General features: G+C 35.9%; 2 protein-coding genes and 1 long non-coding RNA gene across 4 annotated transcripts in view; 2 read left to right on the forward strand and 1 right to left on the reverse strand.

The window, feature by feature from the left end:
- Window positions 1–20064, forward strand: part of wu:fc02b11 — a 643013-nt gene that overhangs the window by 522860 nt on the left and 100089 nt on the right. The gene's annotated exons all lie outside the window — the stretch shown is intronic.
- On the reverse strand, window positions 13994–19103 carry LOC147840983 (uncharacterized). Its single transcript, XR_015505703.1, has 4 exons — window positions 18525–19103; window positions 16864–17422; window positions 15521–15804; window positions 13994–14844 (listed from the first exon to the last, which is right to left on the reverse strand). It is a non-coding gene; the product is annotated as an uncharacterized LOC147840983 (long non-coding RNA).
- csmd1b (CUB and Sushi multiple domains 1b) overlaps window positions 14535–20064 on the forward strand; it is a 223062-nt gene continuing 217532 nt past the window's right edge. The window contains exons 1-2 of the mRNA XM_087278763.1: window positions 14535–14629; window positions 18975–19101. The gene's annotated coding sequence lies outside the window, so the exon portion shown is untranslated. The remainder of the gene's footprint in view (window positions 14630–18974; window positions 19102–20064) is intronic.

Raw genomic sequence — 20064 nt, forward strand, 5'->3', positions numbered from 1 at the left:
AACCTTTTTATTGTACAGAAAACAAAGGAGCGCAGTGTGCTTTTTTTTTGTCATTAGGCAATAAATGAATCACAGTTAGGTATTTTGCGAGGGTGTTGCTGTTGATATTAATATAACATTATTTTCAGGCTCATTGTTTACATTAACACACTCATAATAACATGACCTGGAATAACAAAGACTAAGATTATTCTTTTGTTTTATTTTATAGTTTTATGATTGATATGAGCATATTAATCCGCTTGTTAAGTGGTGACATATTTGTGATGTATGTAATACTGTTTCCGCCACTCATTTTGGGTTGAGAAATCATTCGTTTATGAACCTTTTTAATTCATATCACACATTAAAGTTAATGTTACATAAAGTCATAGTGTACAGAACAATCTCTGGTCTTGCTGCAAAACGAATACCAAAATGTTTACAATTTATAAAAAAATGAATCACTTTCTGGCCATCGGATATTAGGCATGGACATATATATTGCGATCTTGATTTTCGAAAGTATTAAATCGCTGTGTAAACGTTTATTATTACCATTTCATGAGTCTCCCCATTCAGTTGAATAGAGCGCTTGGACCCGGAAGCCGCTTCGCATGACGTCACACTTAACAAGCGGATACAAGCTCAAATGAGATTGTTGTAAATTTGACTCAAATTATTTAATAATTGTTGCTTAATTGTGTTAATTTTTGTCATATAATATATTCTCCATGCATACATCCACTTTGAAAAGTTATTTTCTCAAAGATTTGTGGTTTTATTAAGGTTTATGGTGATTTATCTGTATATTATAAAAGCATTGCAAATTAGATTATTGTCAATTTGACTCAATAGTAAACTTTAAGAATTATTTTTAATGTGTTAATATAAGATTTTTTAAAATCAGACAATATCTTTTCAACTCTCCACTGTAAACATTATTACATTATTATTATTATTATTACATTTCATAAGGTTTCTTTTATTGTTTTATGATGATTGATAAGTAAATATAAATAGCAGCGCGAGGACTTGTAAATTTAACTCAATAATAACTATTTAAGAAAAATCTGTTTTGTATTAAAGTGACATGTTTCTGTCCGATATTACATGTTCCATGCATACTGCCACTATAAATAAGTTATTTTTTGAAAGATTTGACACGTGGCCCTTCACTTAGTTTGCAAAACTTGATTTGGCCCTCAGGTCTAAAAAGCTTGCTTACCAATGACTTAGACCCTAAATTCATCTGGATTCCCATACTGGGAAACACCCATACATTCTTACATTCACACACATACACTACGGCCAATTTAGTTGATTCAATTCACTACTGTCTTAGACCCTACGTTCATCTGGATTCCCATACTGGGAAACACCCATACATTCTTACATTCACACACATACACTACGGCCAATTTAGTTTATTCAATTCACCACTGACTTAGACCCTAAATTCATCTGGATTCCCATACTGGGAAATACCCATACATCAACACAGGGAGAACATACAAACTCCACACAGAAATGCCAACTGGCCCAGCCGGGACTCAAACCAGCAACCTTCTTGCTGTGAGGCGACAGTGCTAACCACTGGGTGCCCCCCTAGTGTGGTTTTATTTAGTAATTAATTCATAATTCATTCATTTTCTATGAGCACTGAGTACTTATTGACTCTTTATGTCTAATCATTTCTTTCAGTAGCTGGAATACCATTAGGCCAGCATTTAGCTCAGTGTCTAAAAGCAACATCTGCTTACATAACTGGAGATGTTGGAGCAGAATATTAAACAGAAGGATGTCTGATACAAACAGGGCAGTGAGCTCCCGTGACTAACAACTAGCTATAGTGTATAAAGGCCTCCGTTCATTTGTATTCCTCTGAAACTGGTGCCGTGATTCATCAAAAAAAATGAGAGACTCCAATTATATTCCGTGCAAAACCTTGGCCCAAGCTGGCCTATGCATAGAAGTAGCAGATGTCAGAACGCTGCAGGCTTCAGGGAAAATGTGTGACAGTTATTCTGCGTCTAAGATTTGATAAGTTAGATAAGACATTTGTATTTTCAACCCTCAGTGTGTGAATTTTTGACTCCTCAACATGTTCTACCTCTCTTTTCTATCTATACCTCGTGTGAATGCCTAGCCGAGTGTGGAGCCACTTCTGTGGGAAGACAGGGTGTCCTGCTGTCCCCCAATTACCCAGGAAATTATGACAACAACCATGAGTGCATCTACCACATTGAGACAGAAAGAGGCATGGGGATTCAAATCACTGCCACCACCTTCCAGCTTTACGAGGGAGATTTCCTCAAAGTAAGAACGACCGACATTGTGTAACTATGCACATTGTTTTTTAGTTAAAATGTGTACGGTGTATGTGTTCAATTGTTGTGCGGCAATGTGTGTGTTTTTCTTTCTTGATTCTTTGGTCACACTTTACAATAAGATTCATTAGTTAATGTTAATTATTACATTTACTAACATGAACAAACAATGAACGATACATTTACTACAGTATTTATTAATGTTAGCGAATGTTACTGAATTAGTGATTTAATGTTAGTGAGTTAGTGAAAATAAAGTTGTTCATAGTTCATGTTACCACATGGTGCATTAACTAATGTGAACTAAGCATGGACTTGGATGTTAATAATGCATTAGTAAATGTTCAGTTATGTTTAATAAATGCTGTACAAGTGTTGTTTATGATTAGTTCATGTTAGTAAATGCATTAACTAATGAACCTTATTGTAAAGTGTTACTGATTTTTTTTTTATGTCATTCATTCATTTTCCTTTCGGCTTAGTCCCTTTATTAATCGGGGGTCGCCACTTTTTTTATGTTATTTATTTATTTATGATTATAAATTACATAATGGGAAGTTGATCTTTCATTCGACAACGTTTTGATGTTGAAAAGTAAAAAAAAAATTAAAAAATTATATATATATATATATATATATATATATATATATATATATATATATATATATATATATATATATATATATATATGAGTGTGTGTGTGTGTGACTTTTAATGCCATTTTTATTAATATGAAGTGATACAGTGCATGATCTGTTTTGGTGTTGTAAGTTACAGTATAGAAAACTAGTGTATAGTTTCGTCACTCTGTCAAACTGCAGAGTTTAATTTCCAACATTAACAGCAGATATCAAGGTCCTATTATCTAATTCAACTGTAAACCAAGGTTATAATAGTTTTGGATTTTTCATTAGTTTTAGTTTCTGTTTCGTTTTGACTTTTTGTTTTCAAACTCAGTTAGTTTTAGTTAGAGGTAGATTTACTAGTTTTTATTAGTATCTATAATTTAAAATTATTTCGTTTTAGTTTAGTTTCAGTATTTCTTTGAGATTCTTTTTCTAAATAAGGATATTTGTTTGGTGCAAGATTCAAAATCAACAGAATAAATATTGTATAATAAAAACTCAGCCATACATTTTTAGAAACCTGTATTAAGAGCATACATGAACACTATTATCTACCACTACCATACCCATTCTCAAATTCAAATCCAACAGCCCACAAGATTGCAGCATTAAGTACACTATACATGGCTGCTTCTGAGGTTAGATACACAGTAGTGATGGGAAGTTCAGATCTTTAATGCGGCAGCAGGACTACAGACTTGTACGGGTCAAACACCAGCAGCGCGAAGTTAATAGATTTACTTTACTAAATGGCTTACAGTAAGGTTATGTATTAAATACATTTACTAAGACAAAAACTAAGGTTTTTGCTGTAATTTTAGGTAGTTTCTGTTAGTTTTGTATGTACACAATACAGTTTCAGTTGTAGTTTTTTAAAAAACACTTGTTTTCATTTTTATTTCAGTTAACAACAGTTATTTTACATTTTAGTTAAATTTTTTTTTGTTAATTTTCTTTAATTATAATAACCACAAAATATGAAAAATGTTAATTAACATATTTTGTACAGTGTTTTCTTTCTTTCTTTCTCTCTTTCTTCTTTGCAAAAAATGCATGAATTAGCAGTTTTTCCATTTTTTTTACTGTATTTTTTTTCATTTGGTCATGCTTTTGAATTACATTTACATATTTATTACATTTACATGATATTTTCTCCAGCAACATTTGATACAGAAAACGTTTTAAAGGTGACTTTTATTGACATTTTTTATAGTTTGAAGTGATATTAAAGTACAAATCTTGGTAAAAATAATAATATTTTTTGTATTATTAAATAGTTATTTTATTTATTAAATGTATATATTAAAATACACATTTCTCTCTATATTATTATTTTTTAACTGTTTTAAAGTATATTGCTTCAAACTACTAAATTATCAATAAAAGTCACCCTGTCAAACTACAGAGTTGGATTTTATTCATCAACATCAGAGATCAATGTGCCATAATGCAATACATAACCGTAAATAATACCAAATTTCTTAAAATACAGAAATTGTTAATTAACATATGTATTTTACAGTGTTCTTTCTTTCTTTCTTTCTTTCTTTCTTTCTTTCTTTCTTTCTTTCTTTCTTCACTACTTTTAAATATCATTTGAACAACTACACATCTACTGAATTCTGTACCAATGTGGTCAGTTACGATCACATAAACACAAAGTTTTAGGAGTTTATTGAAGTTTGGTGATTTGCAGCGTCTCTGCAACACTGTTAGCATGTAGCGGTTTGCAATTCATGAGAGACTAGTACAAATGGGTCTTGGAGACACCATTAACTATTCATAGATTAATTTATGTTACAGTGCTCAAGGCACATGCACCATCACAAAAGAAAGACGGTCTCTTAAGACCAATAAGGACACTAATTAAGTCACGAATGAAGGGTGCGAAAGAGATGCTTTAGCAGTTTCAAACACATCAATTTTGTTATAATCATAGTGACAATGCTGCAGTGAATCATCAGAATGTTGTTTGGAGCATACACGTGACTGAATTGAATCTGTCAGCAACTCATATATTAGACTTGTGTCTAGTTCTATAAAAAATTAAAGGAACAATTAACCGAAGCAATAAGTCTGTTTTTAGACTAGTGGCCAGTTCTGCACATGCAATCTGGAATCACATGATGTTTTCTATCAAAGCTTGAAACAGTGTCCTCCACAACAGAAAAATGGAAAACCGCCACTTGACATTGATTTATGACCTTTAATAATTTTTCTATGGCACAACCCCCCTCATCCGCAGAGGTTATTGTTTCAAAATGTATGCAATTTCAAAAAGCAATTACATATTTCAGGGCAGACACCGAAAGAACATTTTGAGAAAACACTCATTTTGTATTTTATAACAGAAGGTATGTCATGAGGACAAACAATGCCAAGGCTGACTTCTGACGAAAAAACATTCCTGCTTCTTTTTGATTTCCATAGGTTTACGATGGCCAAGACAGTTCATCAAGACTCCTGGGCAATTTCACAAAAACTGAGATGATGGATTTTATCCTCAACAGCACGTCCAATCATCTCTGGATGGAGTTTAACAGCAATGGTACTGGGACCAGCAAAGGATTCAAGCTGTCATACAGCAGTAAGTTGAACAAGATGCTTGTAATCCTGTGATACACACAAGAAAGCATGCCCGTAGGGTTCGGGTGGTTTGAACAACCCACCCACCCATGGCTAAAAGTATTTGTATTAAAAAAATAAAAATAATAATAATAATAATTATATATATATATATATATATATATATATATATATATATATATATATATATATACACCCATAATTTTACCCATATTTTCATTCATATTTGTACAGTGCACAAATATTGAAGATAAATATTTACAGTACATCACCCTACTGTAATTTGATGATTTTAAAGGGTGTAGTACATTCACAAAGGCCAGACTGACTTACTACAGGTGAAATTTTACCCATATTTTTATTCATATTTCTGTACTGTACAACAATAAATGAAAATACGGGTAAAATTTCACCTGTAGTAAGTGTAATTTTCAATAACTATGGCCAGTAATTCAAAATCCCATGGAGCCTCATGGAGCCTCAAAAATAATATGACACAAGTCACGTGACACAACCCACTGAACAGTAATGTTGGAATCATTGATGCGACATCCTCATCCACACTGAGTAAAGCTTTGAGTCGAAAAGAGAAGGAGAGACGGAAGAGAAAGCAGGCGGCAGCAACATTGTTGCAAAATATTGAACATATGTTTAAAAAGACTGGGTCAGGCTAATGTTACTTCCTAACAGATGAGAATCTGCCGCTATCATGAGGTTCTAGACTAACTGGCCGATTTAGCCGGGACATCCTTTATATTGGGCATTATTGATTTGTCCCGTGACCTCCAATTCCCTGTTTTTGCCATTACATTTTTTGAAAATAACTGTCCTATGAAGAATTTACTACCAAACAGAGTCCTCAGCCGTCAGCTGTCACTTCACAGCAAAAGCTGCTAATCCTGTCATGTCTGTGGCTGCGTCCGAAACTGCCTACTACTCATTAGGTACTGCATTTGAATATAAACGTACTACTCAGCCATTAGAAAAGTATGTTGTATACAGTATGAATGTGAGCAGTATGAATGAAATTTAGACGTACTACTTCCACCATTTTGTCATGATCATGTGACCAATCCTCGTGAGTTGCATCATGAGGCTATTCATAATGCAATTCTGAATTCTCTTGTGGGGCATCATGAAATACTTCTCACATACAGATTTTTGAATTCTATGAATTTGGACATACTCATTTTAGCATACTATATGGTATGGAAGTCTGCGATATCGGACACAGTTTTACCTGAGTGTTTTACCACTCAGCCACAGGTGGATAATGAATCCAGAAGCGAGATAGTACTTGCACTGTGAGAGATTTATTTTTTTAAAACACAAAAATCCAGATTTGGAACAACAAAAAAAAAAATGCAGAGATAAAAAAGGACTGAGTTAACGGAGAAACAAAAAGGCCAACAGGCAAAATATCTCTGGAAAAATACTAGAGCAGATGCATCCAAAAAAACAAGGAAAAAAGGTTAGGTAGCATAGAACTCAGAAATGAACAGATCTTGAGAAAGCAGGGCAAAACTCACGGTAACAACGAAGGGCTAGCATCAACAATAACTGAGCAAAGAAACAAGGGAAACTAGTGAACTTAAATACACATGACATAACAGGACACATGTGAAAACAATCACTTAATTACTGAACTCAAACAACACAAGGGGAGAAATAGTGGAGAAACAAAATCATAACATGTAAAAACTAAAGTCATAAAATGACAGGTCCTGACACAGCCCGTGTTTTTGTGGCTGTTTACACCTGGTCATTTCATGTTTTATTCTGTTCGGAAATAATTCCGATCGCTCAGACAACTTCGGAAGGTGGTCATTCCAGATGAAAATGGACGGGTCTATTTATTTGTTTTTAGATAAAATTAGGTTAAATAAAATGACCTGCACCTGTTTAGAGAAACACCTGTAGGTGCGCTTTTACAGCCAAACATATGTAAAGACCAAAAATACACAAATAAATAAATACATATTTACTATAATTTCCCAGAGATGGGTTGCGACTGGAAGGGTATCTGCTGCGTAAAAACGTGCTGGATAAGTTGGCGGTTTATTACGCTTTGGCGACCCCAGATTAATAAAGAGATTAAGCCGACAAGAAAATGAATGAATGAATGAATATTTACTATAAGCATAAAACATCTGTTAACAAACATAAAGCCTAAGAATTTCACATCCCATATTAGATGAAAATGCGGTAACATTTTACAATAAGGTTCATGAGTTAATGGATTTACTAACATGAACTAATCATGAACAACACATGTACAGCATTAATTATAATTGAACATTTACTAATGCATTATTAACATCCAAGTCCGAGCTTGTTAACATTAGTTAATGCACCGTGAGTTAACATGAACTATGAACAACTGTATTTTCATTAACTAACGTTAACTAAGATAAATAAATACTGCAGTAAATGTATTGTTCATTGTTTGTTCATGGTAGTAAATGCATTATATAACATTAACTAATAAATCTTTATAAATAAATACTAATAAATTGTAAATTGTGACCGAAAATGTTTGAATTATAATGTCTTTTTTGATATGAATCACCTATTAAATATTCAAGCATGTGGTGCTGTGATGAACAACCACAATAATACAATCTGAACATATTTAAAAAGCACTCTAAAAGTTAAAATCAATGTTATCAATGTTTTGCATATCAACTGTCACGACATATTGCATTATTGAATATCAATAAATGTCTACTTCTATGGCACATCCCTATAAAAATGAAAAAAAGTAACATGTAGTTTGTGTTTAGACTGAGACAATTTGCACAAGCAACTTGTAAAAAAAAAAAAAACTATTATTATTTTTGTTACTGCAAAAAGTATGCACATGATTGCAGAAGACAAGCTAATCCAGAACTAAATATTTAATAAAATGTCACCAAAATACTCTATGTAAACTTCTTATTCAAATGCAAAATGTGGGGCAAAAGTCCACCTTTAGAGAAAAATGTAATGTGTATTTATATAGCGCATTTATTGTGCTTCACAATTATGAGGGGGGTCTCTCCACACCACTACCAGTGTGCAGCATCCACTTGGATGATGCGACGGCAGCCAAAGGACAACGGCATCAGTGCGCTCACCACACACCAGCTATTGGTGGAGTGAAGACACAGTGATAGAGCCAATTTGGTGAATGGTGATGATTGGGAGGCCGTAAAGATCGATTGAGGATCCACTTGGATGATGCGACGGCAGCCACAGGACAACGGCACCAGTCTCTCCACACCACTACCAGTGTGCAGCATCCACTTGGATGATGCGACGGCAGCCACAGGACAACGTCACCAGTGCGCTCACCACACACCAGCTATTGGTGGAGTGAAGACACAGTGATAAAGCCAATTCGGTAAATGGTGATGATTGGGAGGCCGTAAAGGTCGATTGAGAAAATTTGGCCAGGACACCAGACATACACCCCTACTCTTTACCAGAAGTACCATGGGATTTTTAATGACCACAGAAAGTCGGGACCTCAGTTTAACGTCTCATCGGAAAGACAACGTCCACTGACAGTATAGTGTCCCCTTCATTTTTACTGGGGCATTAGGACTCACACGCCCCCTGCTGGCCTCTCTAATACCACTTCCAACAGCAACCTACTTTTCCCATGTGGTCTAACATCCGGGTACTGACCAGTCTCAGCCCTGCTTAGCTTCAGTGAGTAACCAGTCTTGGGCTGCAGGGTGATATGGCTCTGGCAAAAAGAACCCCCTTTTACTAGCCTGTCTATGAGTCTGGAAGTGCACACATATACATTTACTTATAAAATAATCATTGTTTTGAGCATATTCAATGATATTTGTTGAACTAATTCTACTGAAATGCCGATCTTTACATTGAACATATGCTTTTTCTGGTATTAATTTAATGTGAGTCCCTCTGGGTGATTTTCTGCTAGCAGGTGGAGATTTTATTGCACAACCTTTATGTCATTATTAAGCAGGCTTATCCTGCCTGCCGGGGGGTTGATTTCAGGTGGACAGATGTCTTTTTTACTATTCAAATTGGCTTTCTTTATCCTGCCCCAATGTAGGTTTTGACCTTGTCAAATGTGAGGAGCCTGGGACCCCTAATTACGGCTACAAAATCCAAGACGACGGCCATTTTGCTGAAACGTACGTCTTGTACAGCTGCAATCCTGGATACACGCTGCATGGTAGTGGCACGCTGACATGCCTCAGTGGAGACCGCAGGGTTTGGAATAAACCACTACCTTCCTGTATAGGTGAGCTCTCGACTTTACCCTTTACGCAGATTAGTTTGCTTTAATGACGCATTGCAGCTAACGGTCCCACTTTATATTAAGTGTCCTTAACTACTATGTACTTACATCAAAAAATAAATACAATGTACTTACTTTTATAATGTATTTGAGAACACTTGTGGTGCTTTTGAGTTGGGATAGAAGTTGGGTTATGGATAGGTTTGGTGGTATGGATAGGTTTAAGAGTGGTTAAAGGTGTAAGGGATGGTGAACAGTTTATTTACAAATGTAATTACAAAAGTTAATTATAGATGTAATTACATACATGTATTTAATCAAGCATAAGTACACAGTAAATACATGTATTTACACAATAAGTACATTGTAACAAACTATTTATTCCTGTGTAAGTACATATTAGTTAAGGCCATTTAATATAAAGTGGGACCCAGCTAACTACTGTAGCTTTTGATTGAGTAAATTAATTAAATGTGCTGTATCTAAGAATAAAAACATAGAAATACCACAATATGTTCGCAGATATTTAGGAAGCATGCTAAGTGAACATGTTTGTCTGCAAAACAATATTAAAATCAGCTATTCTATTTTGAAAATGTGCATTTTATGTGTTTGTTTTGGTCTCTGTGACCTGCCCACTGCCAATTTACCCAATTATATTTCAGCACTTCAGGTTGCTTTAGTGAAAAGCACAGTGTATTTCATTTCCGGGGGTGTATGTTTGGTTTAAACAGTGTCTGTTGACAAGTAAAATATAAAAAAAACACATAAAACAGTTGAAATGATTGCACACTTTAACTGATAACAAATTCAACTTCTCTTAAAACAACTTTTTGATTTTTATGTGGTGGTGTAATATTAATTTATGCTAGTTTCAAGAAGGAGATGGATGGGATAGGATAGTGTTTTGCCAACTCTCTACCCATCTATCCAAAGTGAATCCTCATTAACAAGTTTACAATGATAATAAAGTGTGTTAACAATTTTTTTATGATTAATAAAGGAATTATAATGCTTTTATTGTTTCATCTTTATTTATAAGTACAGTAGCATATTTAGCGCTGCTGTAAAGGGTATTTCTGTCCGTTCGCATCCCGTTCCTTTTGTGCCCCCTGGCGGCATATTCACAAACTGCGGTCATACATTAAAAACACGTGCTTGCCCATTTAAAGTGGTGGCGGTATATGCCACGGCGGTAATGGCCACATTGAATTCTCACCTACTGTAAGTGGAGTGTCAGCTAATGTGATATCGGTGTACAAATATTGGTATTTATTTTTGCTGTATTGCTTTTCCTCTTTATTAAGCTATAAGAAAAAAAGAATGAATGAATAGATAGATAGACGGATGGATGGATGGATGGATGGATGAAAAGAAAGAAACAGGACTACATAAACAAGCCATTTTTGTTCTTATTTTAGTTTTTTGTTATTGCTTTATCACAGGCTGTGGTAAATTTATTGACAATCAAAGTAGAGACAACCAGTAATCCTGATTGACACAAAGAGGTTGAATTGTATTAGCTACATTTTAAGCAATTGTCTATTTAAAATTACATTAGACGATTTGTGCAATTAAAACATAGGAGTATCACTTTAGATTGATGGTCCTTTTAACAGATTTTGTTGAATTTTAGTTAAACTGCTTCTACACATCAACTAATTCTCAATAGATTATAAGTAGACTGTTAGGTTTGGGGTTAGTGTAAGTTGATGTACTTGCAAAGTTTCTCATAGTCATTTAATTGTCTGTTGAAGGTGTTGTATCATCAGATATTATGCAGACAGTCGACTAACACTCAAATGAGAAGTAATGTAGTTGCAATGCAACTTGTATTCAACAATATATGCAATAAAATGTTACCAACATATGAATTAAAAACAGCTGACAGGTTCAATAAAAAATGCTAACATATTCTATGCCAGTATGTGGTGCATATAGACCAATAATTACTCCATCATTGTAAGTGAACTACTCTGCAGGTGCAGATTTACATTTCAAAAACAATTACATAATCTACACTTAAAAAAGAATCATCTTATGAGGGAGCACATTGAATTATGCATCATATGACAAATGTAAAATCATATAACTGAACTAACCTAAGCCATAAACCCAACTATTATGTAGACATCATAGGAGGATTAACTGAAATTAATCATTTGTATAGCTGTAAAGACTAATTTTTAAAATGATTCGAAGCCTCAACACATTTGTTTCAAGTGTTTCAGTGTTTCACCTCACTCTGCCCACTTCTTAATAAAACTAGAAACATTAGTGAAGTCCATAATACAAAACAAGGAAGGTGTGTGAGTGTGGTGTTTAATTAGTGTTCTTAATGCGCTGCAGCTGTTTCAGTGTAATCAGTGTGCAGATTTGTAAACTATTTCAGCTGTGAGACGCAAAGCATGATAGGAGGTGTAGTCTGAGTGGATGGATGGATAGATAGATAGATAGATAGATAGATAGATAGATAGACAGACAGACAGACAGACAGACAGACAGACAGACAGACAGACAGACAGACAGTCAGACAGACAGACAGACAGACAGACAGTCAGACAGACAGACAGACAGACAGACAGACAGACAGACAGACAGACAGACAGACAGACAGACAGACAGACAGACAGACAGACAGACAGATAGATAGATAGATAGATAGATAGATAGATAGATAGATAGATAGATAGATAGATAGATAGATAGATAGATAGATAGATTAGATTTATTGATTCATAAGCATTCTCATAAGCAAATTCACTAGAGGGCATTCCAGCTATATCTCTATATGTTGATGTTTTGTTTTTGCTTTATCACATGCTGTGGTAAATTGATTAGCAATACATTTAGAGGCCATCACTGCACTTTAATTGTGATTATTACAAAAAAAATTGTATTAGCTACATTTTAAGCAATAGTTTATTTACAATTACATTGTACATTTCAAAATATGAATTAAAAACAATGGTTTGAGGCTGAGAGAAAATATGCTACATAAAACACACCTGCCGAAAACAGTCTATCATTATGAGTAAACTGCCGATTTACATGTTAAATACAGCTACATAATATACACTTAAAAAGAAATCATCTTAAGAGAAAGCATATTGAATTATGCATTATATGACAAATGTAGCAAACAAACAAATAATAAAGAAAGAAAAGAAAGAAAGAAGCAAACAAACAAATAAACAAACAAATAAAAGGCTTCTAATGCTGTAAAAAATGTGGGCTTTCACAAAATCGATTTGTATTGAGACATAAAGGCATTAAGTTAGCTTATTTGTGTTTACAAATGAACGTTGATTGAACATAAAACCATTAAGTTGTCCTTAAAAACTCATTTTAAATAAGTAGTTTGAACAAAAACCCAGAGGAAACCCACATGAACATGGAGAGAACATGGAAACTCCACACAGAAATGCCAACTGGTACAGCCAGGCCTTAAACCAGTGACCTTCTTGCTGTGAGGCTACAGTGCTAACCACTGAGCCACCATGCCACCCTACCATAGTACAATAACACAATTTGTTAGGTAAGAAAAGAGCATGCTAAAAGATACGAATAGTTAGAGTACTACAATAGTTAGTTAGCAAATCTGTCCTTCATAATACCATATGGAGCAATTTCTACATCAGGCTGACATATTGAATATGAACCAAATTCAAAAGTGCCTTCATCCTGTAATTCTTATGAGCAGAGCATCCTTAAGAGACTGAACTTCAGTAATTACATGTAAAACCCAGGAGAAAACATATTTCTCCGGGGAATGGTGAAAACCTCTCTCATTGTGGTTAACATGATGTAAATGTCCCATGATTGCTCCATTAGCCCAGAGCGGTATACTTACACCGGGAGTATTTTAGGACAGAACAGTCTTCGCTGTGCCATATTCATTCTCTAATTAAAACTTCTCGAGTGAGATGTTCTGTTGTGTGGGAGAAAAGTGTGAAAAATGAAGCATGCTGCGTCAAAATGATGTTCCATGCATGTATTTGAATTAATAAAAGGCATTTTCCTTTTTGGCTAGCAGTGTTAATTTTGTCAACGAAAATCACAAACAGAAATTTGACAGGTCTGGTGGGCCAGTAACGGGACTGAATGTGCGCTCTCTAATCTGCTCATCTAATGAATGAGCAACGCAGTGCGGTGGATTATATATTAAAAAATAATAATGTTGGTTAATTTGTATTAGTTTGTGTAAGAATTCGGCGAGGCAGTGGCGCAGTAGGTAGTGCTGTCGCCTCACAGCAAGAAGGTCGCTGGTTCGAACCTCGGCTCAGTTGGCGTTTATGTGTGGAGTTTGCATGTTCTCCCTGCCTTCGCATGGGTTTCCTTCGGGTGCTCTGGCTTTCCCCACAGTCCAAAGACATGTGGTACAGGTGAATTGGGTAAGCTAAATTGTCGATAGTGTGTGTGTGTGTGAATGAGTGTGTGGATGTTTCCCAGAGATGGGTTGTGGCTGGAAGGGTATCCGCTGCGTAAAAAAACTTGCTGGAGAAGTTGGCTGTTCATTCCGCTGAGGGACCCCGGATTAATAAAGGGACTAATCCGACAAGAATGAATGAATGAATGTGTAAGAATTAATTAAGCTGCATTCCTCCTCCTTACCAGAAGGAGGTGCTTCTCTCTCCTCACACAACAGGATCCAATTTCTATGCTTCCTCCGGAACAGTGGATGGCACCACTTTCTCGCCATCTGCTGTGTGCCACCACTCAAGCTTGATTTGCAACACCTGTTTTTTGCCCTATATAAGTGTGTGTGTTACAAGCTACTGTGTTCAATCTTGAGCCATTACTGCCCGGTGTTCTCCAGATTGTCTAGAGAAGCTAAGTGACACTTTACTGTTGTGCTTTTTGACCCTTGTGTCTAATTTGTTTTGCTTGTTAACTAGAAGCTCGGCTTCAGTCATTTCTGTTGTACTTTGCATTCTATTTTTCCAGTAAAGATCATTTGTTTATTTTTTCTGAAATCAAAGCCTCATGTTCCCTTATTAATCTTCTGCTCTTGGGTTCATCTGTTGAGGAGTTTGCTCAACTGGGAAAAGCCCCAGCTTTGAGTCTAAGGGTGCTTTCACACCTACACTTTTGTTTCGGAACGTATCTCGTTTGCCCAGTTAGCGCGGTTCGATTGGCATATGTGAACAGGGCAATCGCACTCTGTTCCGCGCCAAAGTAATCGCTCCGAGATCGCTTGAGTGAGGTGGTCTCGGCTCGATTGAAACGAACCCTGGAGCGGTTCGATTGCAGTGAGAAAGCGATCCGATCCGAGCGCGGTTATATTACAGTGTTTTATGGATATGTAATAGGCTTACGGCTACATGAAGAGAGAATTATGAGTAGGGCGGGAAGTTTCGCGAGTCTCCGGATGCCCGCAAACGAGTGATGATCTCCCGGTAATCTCGCGTCTCTCTCCTAGTCCTCAAATAGGCATCGTCGCGCACCCTTCTCACCCCTCCCCACCGTGTCTCTCCTCAGACACGTCACGCGCGCGCACCCTGTCAATCACCAACAAACCACCACCTCACCTGACAGCTGAGCGGTACGCTGCAAAATAAACCCTGACACTCTGACCAATGTGAGGAGAGTTTACTCGCACGTGACTTGTTTTAGCTCTTTTGGTCCGATTAGAAACTTTGCAGTGTGAAAGCGAACCGCTCCAAGAGCAAAGAGCAACAATGTAACAATTTTAATCTCTGTTTCGGAACAACTGAATCGATTCACAGGTGTGAAAGCACCCTAAGAGACCCGAGTTCAATCCTCACCCAAACCAACACCTTACATTTTAGGCTTATCTTTTTTTCATCATCAATAATTTGCTGCTTGTAAATTTGATGACTGAAATTGGGTTGCATTTCTAAAAAACATATTTAGCCAACTGAAGCTTGATCACACTAGAGTCGTACGGCGCTGCGAAAAGGGGCGGGATTAAACAAGCTTATTAGGCATTTAAAAAAAGCGAGCGATTGCTCCATGTTTTAAATTTCTGTCCAGAGATGTCATGTTTTGATCCTCGTTGGGTCTTAAGCAGTCAAGTGATGCGATTTCGCAGGTCAGAGTTCACCAAGCTTGCACTGCGAAACTTAAGACATGACCCCACATTTCCAGTCTAACCATTCGCGTGCGTATGAATGGAAGTCTATGGGAGTAAAAGCCCAGTGTGACCGCAGCTTAAGTTGCAAATTTCGTCATTACAACCATAGTTCGTTGATTTGACATTTCCCAAAACGATTCTTCCAATAAACGTACGCAAAAGTATTTCTCAATTCAGTTCTAATTTCCAGCAAACGAATAAATTAAACATAAAAACAAAGTGTGGTTAAAAAAAAAAAAAGTTATTTCCAGATACAAGTGCTATGCCCCATATGCTCTAAAACCTCACAGGTAGGCAAATCTAAGACTGTTTTTAATTAAAAAAAAAATATTAATATGCATATAATAAATACTACTTCTAATAATAATTACATTATACAAAAGCAAATTGTCCTGAATAATAAAAAAAAAATAAATTCTATTTGCATTCTATTTTTTACAACCTTACCTTTTGCAAATTAATGTTTACACTTATGCAGGTACGCCCTGCAAAATTGCGCATGCTAGGACATTTGTATAGTGTACTTCCTTCTGCGTGCAATAGTGCTACTGTGCTGTCATGGAAACGCTGGTAAACTGACACATCTCAAGCCGTTCAGTGTTAATAAGATGTGCTTCTGGAGCACAAAACCAGTGATGCGTGTCAATTTTTGGAAGCTGGGAGATTTATAGCCTACATCATATTAACTCTGAATAAATTAGCTTTCCATTGATCTATGGTTTGTTAGTGTGGACTATAGTTGGATGATCTTTAATCTGAGGGTTCAAAAAAAGGATCACTTTTATCTTTGCTTTTGTTGCATGTGTTTATGATTCTGTATTCCCCTACAGAATCATGCCAATCATTCAAAATAAATATATTTGCTAATATTTTACAGACTTATTCTCATTAGTCGCTTATAAGCATCTCAATAGTATGCATGCTAACTAGTACTTACTGTATAAAGCCTACTTTTAGTATAATCTTATTTTACATTTGTAATCCTACCCAATACTTAAACTACCTTAATAATTATTTATAAGGAGGAAATTAGGAGTTGATTGAAGCAAAAGTCAAAATGGTTTGCCAAGAGTGAGAATTGAACCTTGAATTAAAGTGTGACCAAAAATTCAAAGTATAAATATAAAGTACACTCACCGGCCACTTTATTAAGTACACCTTACTAGTATAGCGTTGGACCCTTTTTTGCTTTCAGAACTGCCTTAATCCTTAGTGGCATTGATTCGACAAGGTACTGAAAATATTCCTCAGAGATTCTGGCCAATTTGACATGATGGCGTCATGCGGTTGCTGCAGATTTGTTGGCTGCACATCCTTGATGTGAATCTCCCGTTCCACCACATCCCAAAAGTGATTAGTCAATTAGATTGAGATCAGGGCCCGGTTTTTCAAAAGGTTTAATCCGGATCAAATTGATCCAGATTTAGTAATTCTGTTTTTGCGATCCATGATCAGGTAATCCAGCTTACTTTTTGAGCCAGTTTTTCAAAGCAACATTGGATTGGATCAATCTGATCTGGATAGGAACTTTTCAGGATCACTAAATCTGGATTACCAGTGCTCAAACAGGATAGGAAATCACAATGTAGAACTATAGATATGTAAAGAGCGACAAGTAGAATAGCCAGCGTGGGGTCAATATAATTTTTTTTTTTTTAATGAAAACTAAGAAAATGTAATAAATATTAAATTAATAAAAATAATAAATAAGAAAAACAAGAAAAAGCCCACCCCATCCTTTTCCAGCAGTCCGCTCATCTGAGACCTACAACACAAACACTGTACATTGAGGATATTTATAATAAGTTTCAAATATAGATGTAATTTTAAAAAATACTTAATGTCAAAAACTCCACAATAATCTCAGACTTCCTCATCTGATGTGAAGCGTATCCTTTAGGAGGGGGATCTTAAGTCTGGCCTTGGTTTGCTGCAGTTTGGTTAGAGTCAGTTGTTTCTCTGCCAGGCGAAGCTGTGCTTCTGCCCTTTCAGTCTCTTTTTGAAATTGTTGAAAGAGATTTCAAAAATCAGTCATTGCTATTTCTTGCATTTTTTGTTTATTCTGTAATCATTGCTATCATCATTAATAAATATTCTAATAAGAAAAATATTTTCCATTGTGATGAATACATATATATATATCAATTAGTGACGGAACAAAATTTATTGTTTTTGGTCAGTTTTGACAGCTGTTTAGGGGATTTTATGAGACCAAACTCTTTCTACTTTGCTGGAGGCCTATATAGAAAGGCTAAATACGTTAAAGCCAATAATCACTATAGCCTGACAGAAGAACAAAAAAAATTAAAACCTTATGAATAAATAGTATATCTCGTAAGATACTGCATGATCCAAAAATAGTATTGTTTAAATTTTTTTTTAAGTTTTCATGACATTTTAGGCATGAAATCCACGCTAAATCCACCCTTCTGATGGGATCAGTTTAATCCATATTTTTTGGATCAAAGTGATCCTACAAAAAAGGTCCGAAAAACCCAACTAAAGGTTTGATCCGGATCAAAACAAAGTTTGGATTACGTGATCTAATCCGATTATGTAATCCGTTTTTTCTTTTGAAAAACCCATTTTCAAGATTTGATCCAATCCCTTATCCAAAATCCTAGTGGATTACTTTTGAAAAACCGGGCCCAGGTGACTATGGAGGCTATTTGATTACAGTGAACTCATTGTCATGTTTAAAAAAAACATTCTGAGAATGCATGAAAATCCCAAGAGATCAGCAGTACTCCGACCAGCCTGTTTGGCACCAACAAACATGCCACATTCAAAGTCATTTAAATCACTTTTCTTCTTCTGATGCTCGGTTTGAACTGCAGCAGATTGTCATGACCACATTTACATGCCTAAATGCAATGAGTTGCTGCGTTGTGATTGGCTGAAATATGCGTTAATGAGCAGTTTGACAGGTGTACCTAATAAAGTGGCCGGTAAGTGTATATCACAATACATATCGCTGAAAAACAAAACATTGCAAAGGGGAATTTTTGCTTTTGGCCCAGAATTTTCTTTTTGGTGCATCCCTACAATCTAGTTTAAGACATTAATTCTTTGTGTGTTGTGTGTGTGTGTGTGTGTAGCTGAGTGTGGAGGACACATTAGTGGCACCACATCTGGACGGATCCTATCTCCTGGTTACCCGGTCCCTTATGACAACAACCTTCACTGCACCTGGTCCATCGAGGCAGACACGGGCAAAACCATCAGGTAAAAAAAATAATAAATAAATAAATAATTATAAAGGTGCTTGAAACCCGCATTATGTTTTTACTTCCCCTCTGTTAATTTCCCTATAATTCCACTACAACCTATAAAGGAGCATGGTGATTGCATTTCACCCCACTGTGCGGCCTACCACTGGCTGGCATCTGTTCTTACAAATGCATTACCGTCACACAGAGGGGGAGGGTTAGTGAAAGGGCAAAAAGAATAGAGACACAAAAAGCGATAAGCCAGTTAAGCCTTCAAAAATGAGGCAAAACTCAGGTAAGCCAATTTGGCTGATCCGCATAAGGAAAAGATGGCTTACGACGAGCAAATAAAAGACGGAAGCGTAGGTGTGGGATGTAATCCATCTAATCAGGCTTCAGTTATGTCATTGACGTGCTGCAGGTGTTTCAACTATTTCTATACATATACAGGGTGTGAATACCGAACGCTCGCCAAACAGTGAACGCTAGGAAAAAATTGACTTTGGCAAGCTGGGTATATGAGTGGAGTGGAGCAACAGCAATTTCTTCTTTTTTGCACTCAAAGCATCTGTAATCACTCCCCTACAGCTCCACTCCATCACTCTCTCCCAGCTCGCAGGTGAAAGAAACCCCTCTGTGACTTCTCTCCGTACTTAAATTTGCACAGTAGCTGCTCCGCTGTAATGTTCTCTCCGTATTTCTTTTTTTTTTTTTTAACTAAGCCTTTGCTTGAGATTTATTAAGTGAAATAGTGTGTTCAGAATTCTGTACAGTTGCGAGGGTGTTGCATTAGCTTTACGAAAGGGTTGTTCGCAATTTTAAAAAGGCTGCATGGTGAGGTGGGAATTATGTTTTACCCATATACTGACTTTTTTTCTCCATATGTTAAAGGAAAACTTGGTTAATGCCATGACTTGAAACATTAAGTCTGATCTTAGATAACAATTATATAAACCATTTATGACATATATGCTTAATT

The sequence above is a fragment of the Danio rerio genome, chromosome 13, assembly GCF_052040795.2.
Source record: "Danio rerio strain M-AB ecotype USA chromosome 13, GRCz13ab, whole genome shotgun sequence".
NCBI lineage: Eukaryota > Metazoa > Chordata > Actinopteri > Cypriniformes > Danionidae > Danio > Danio rerio.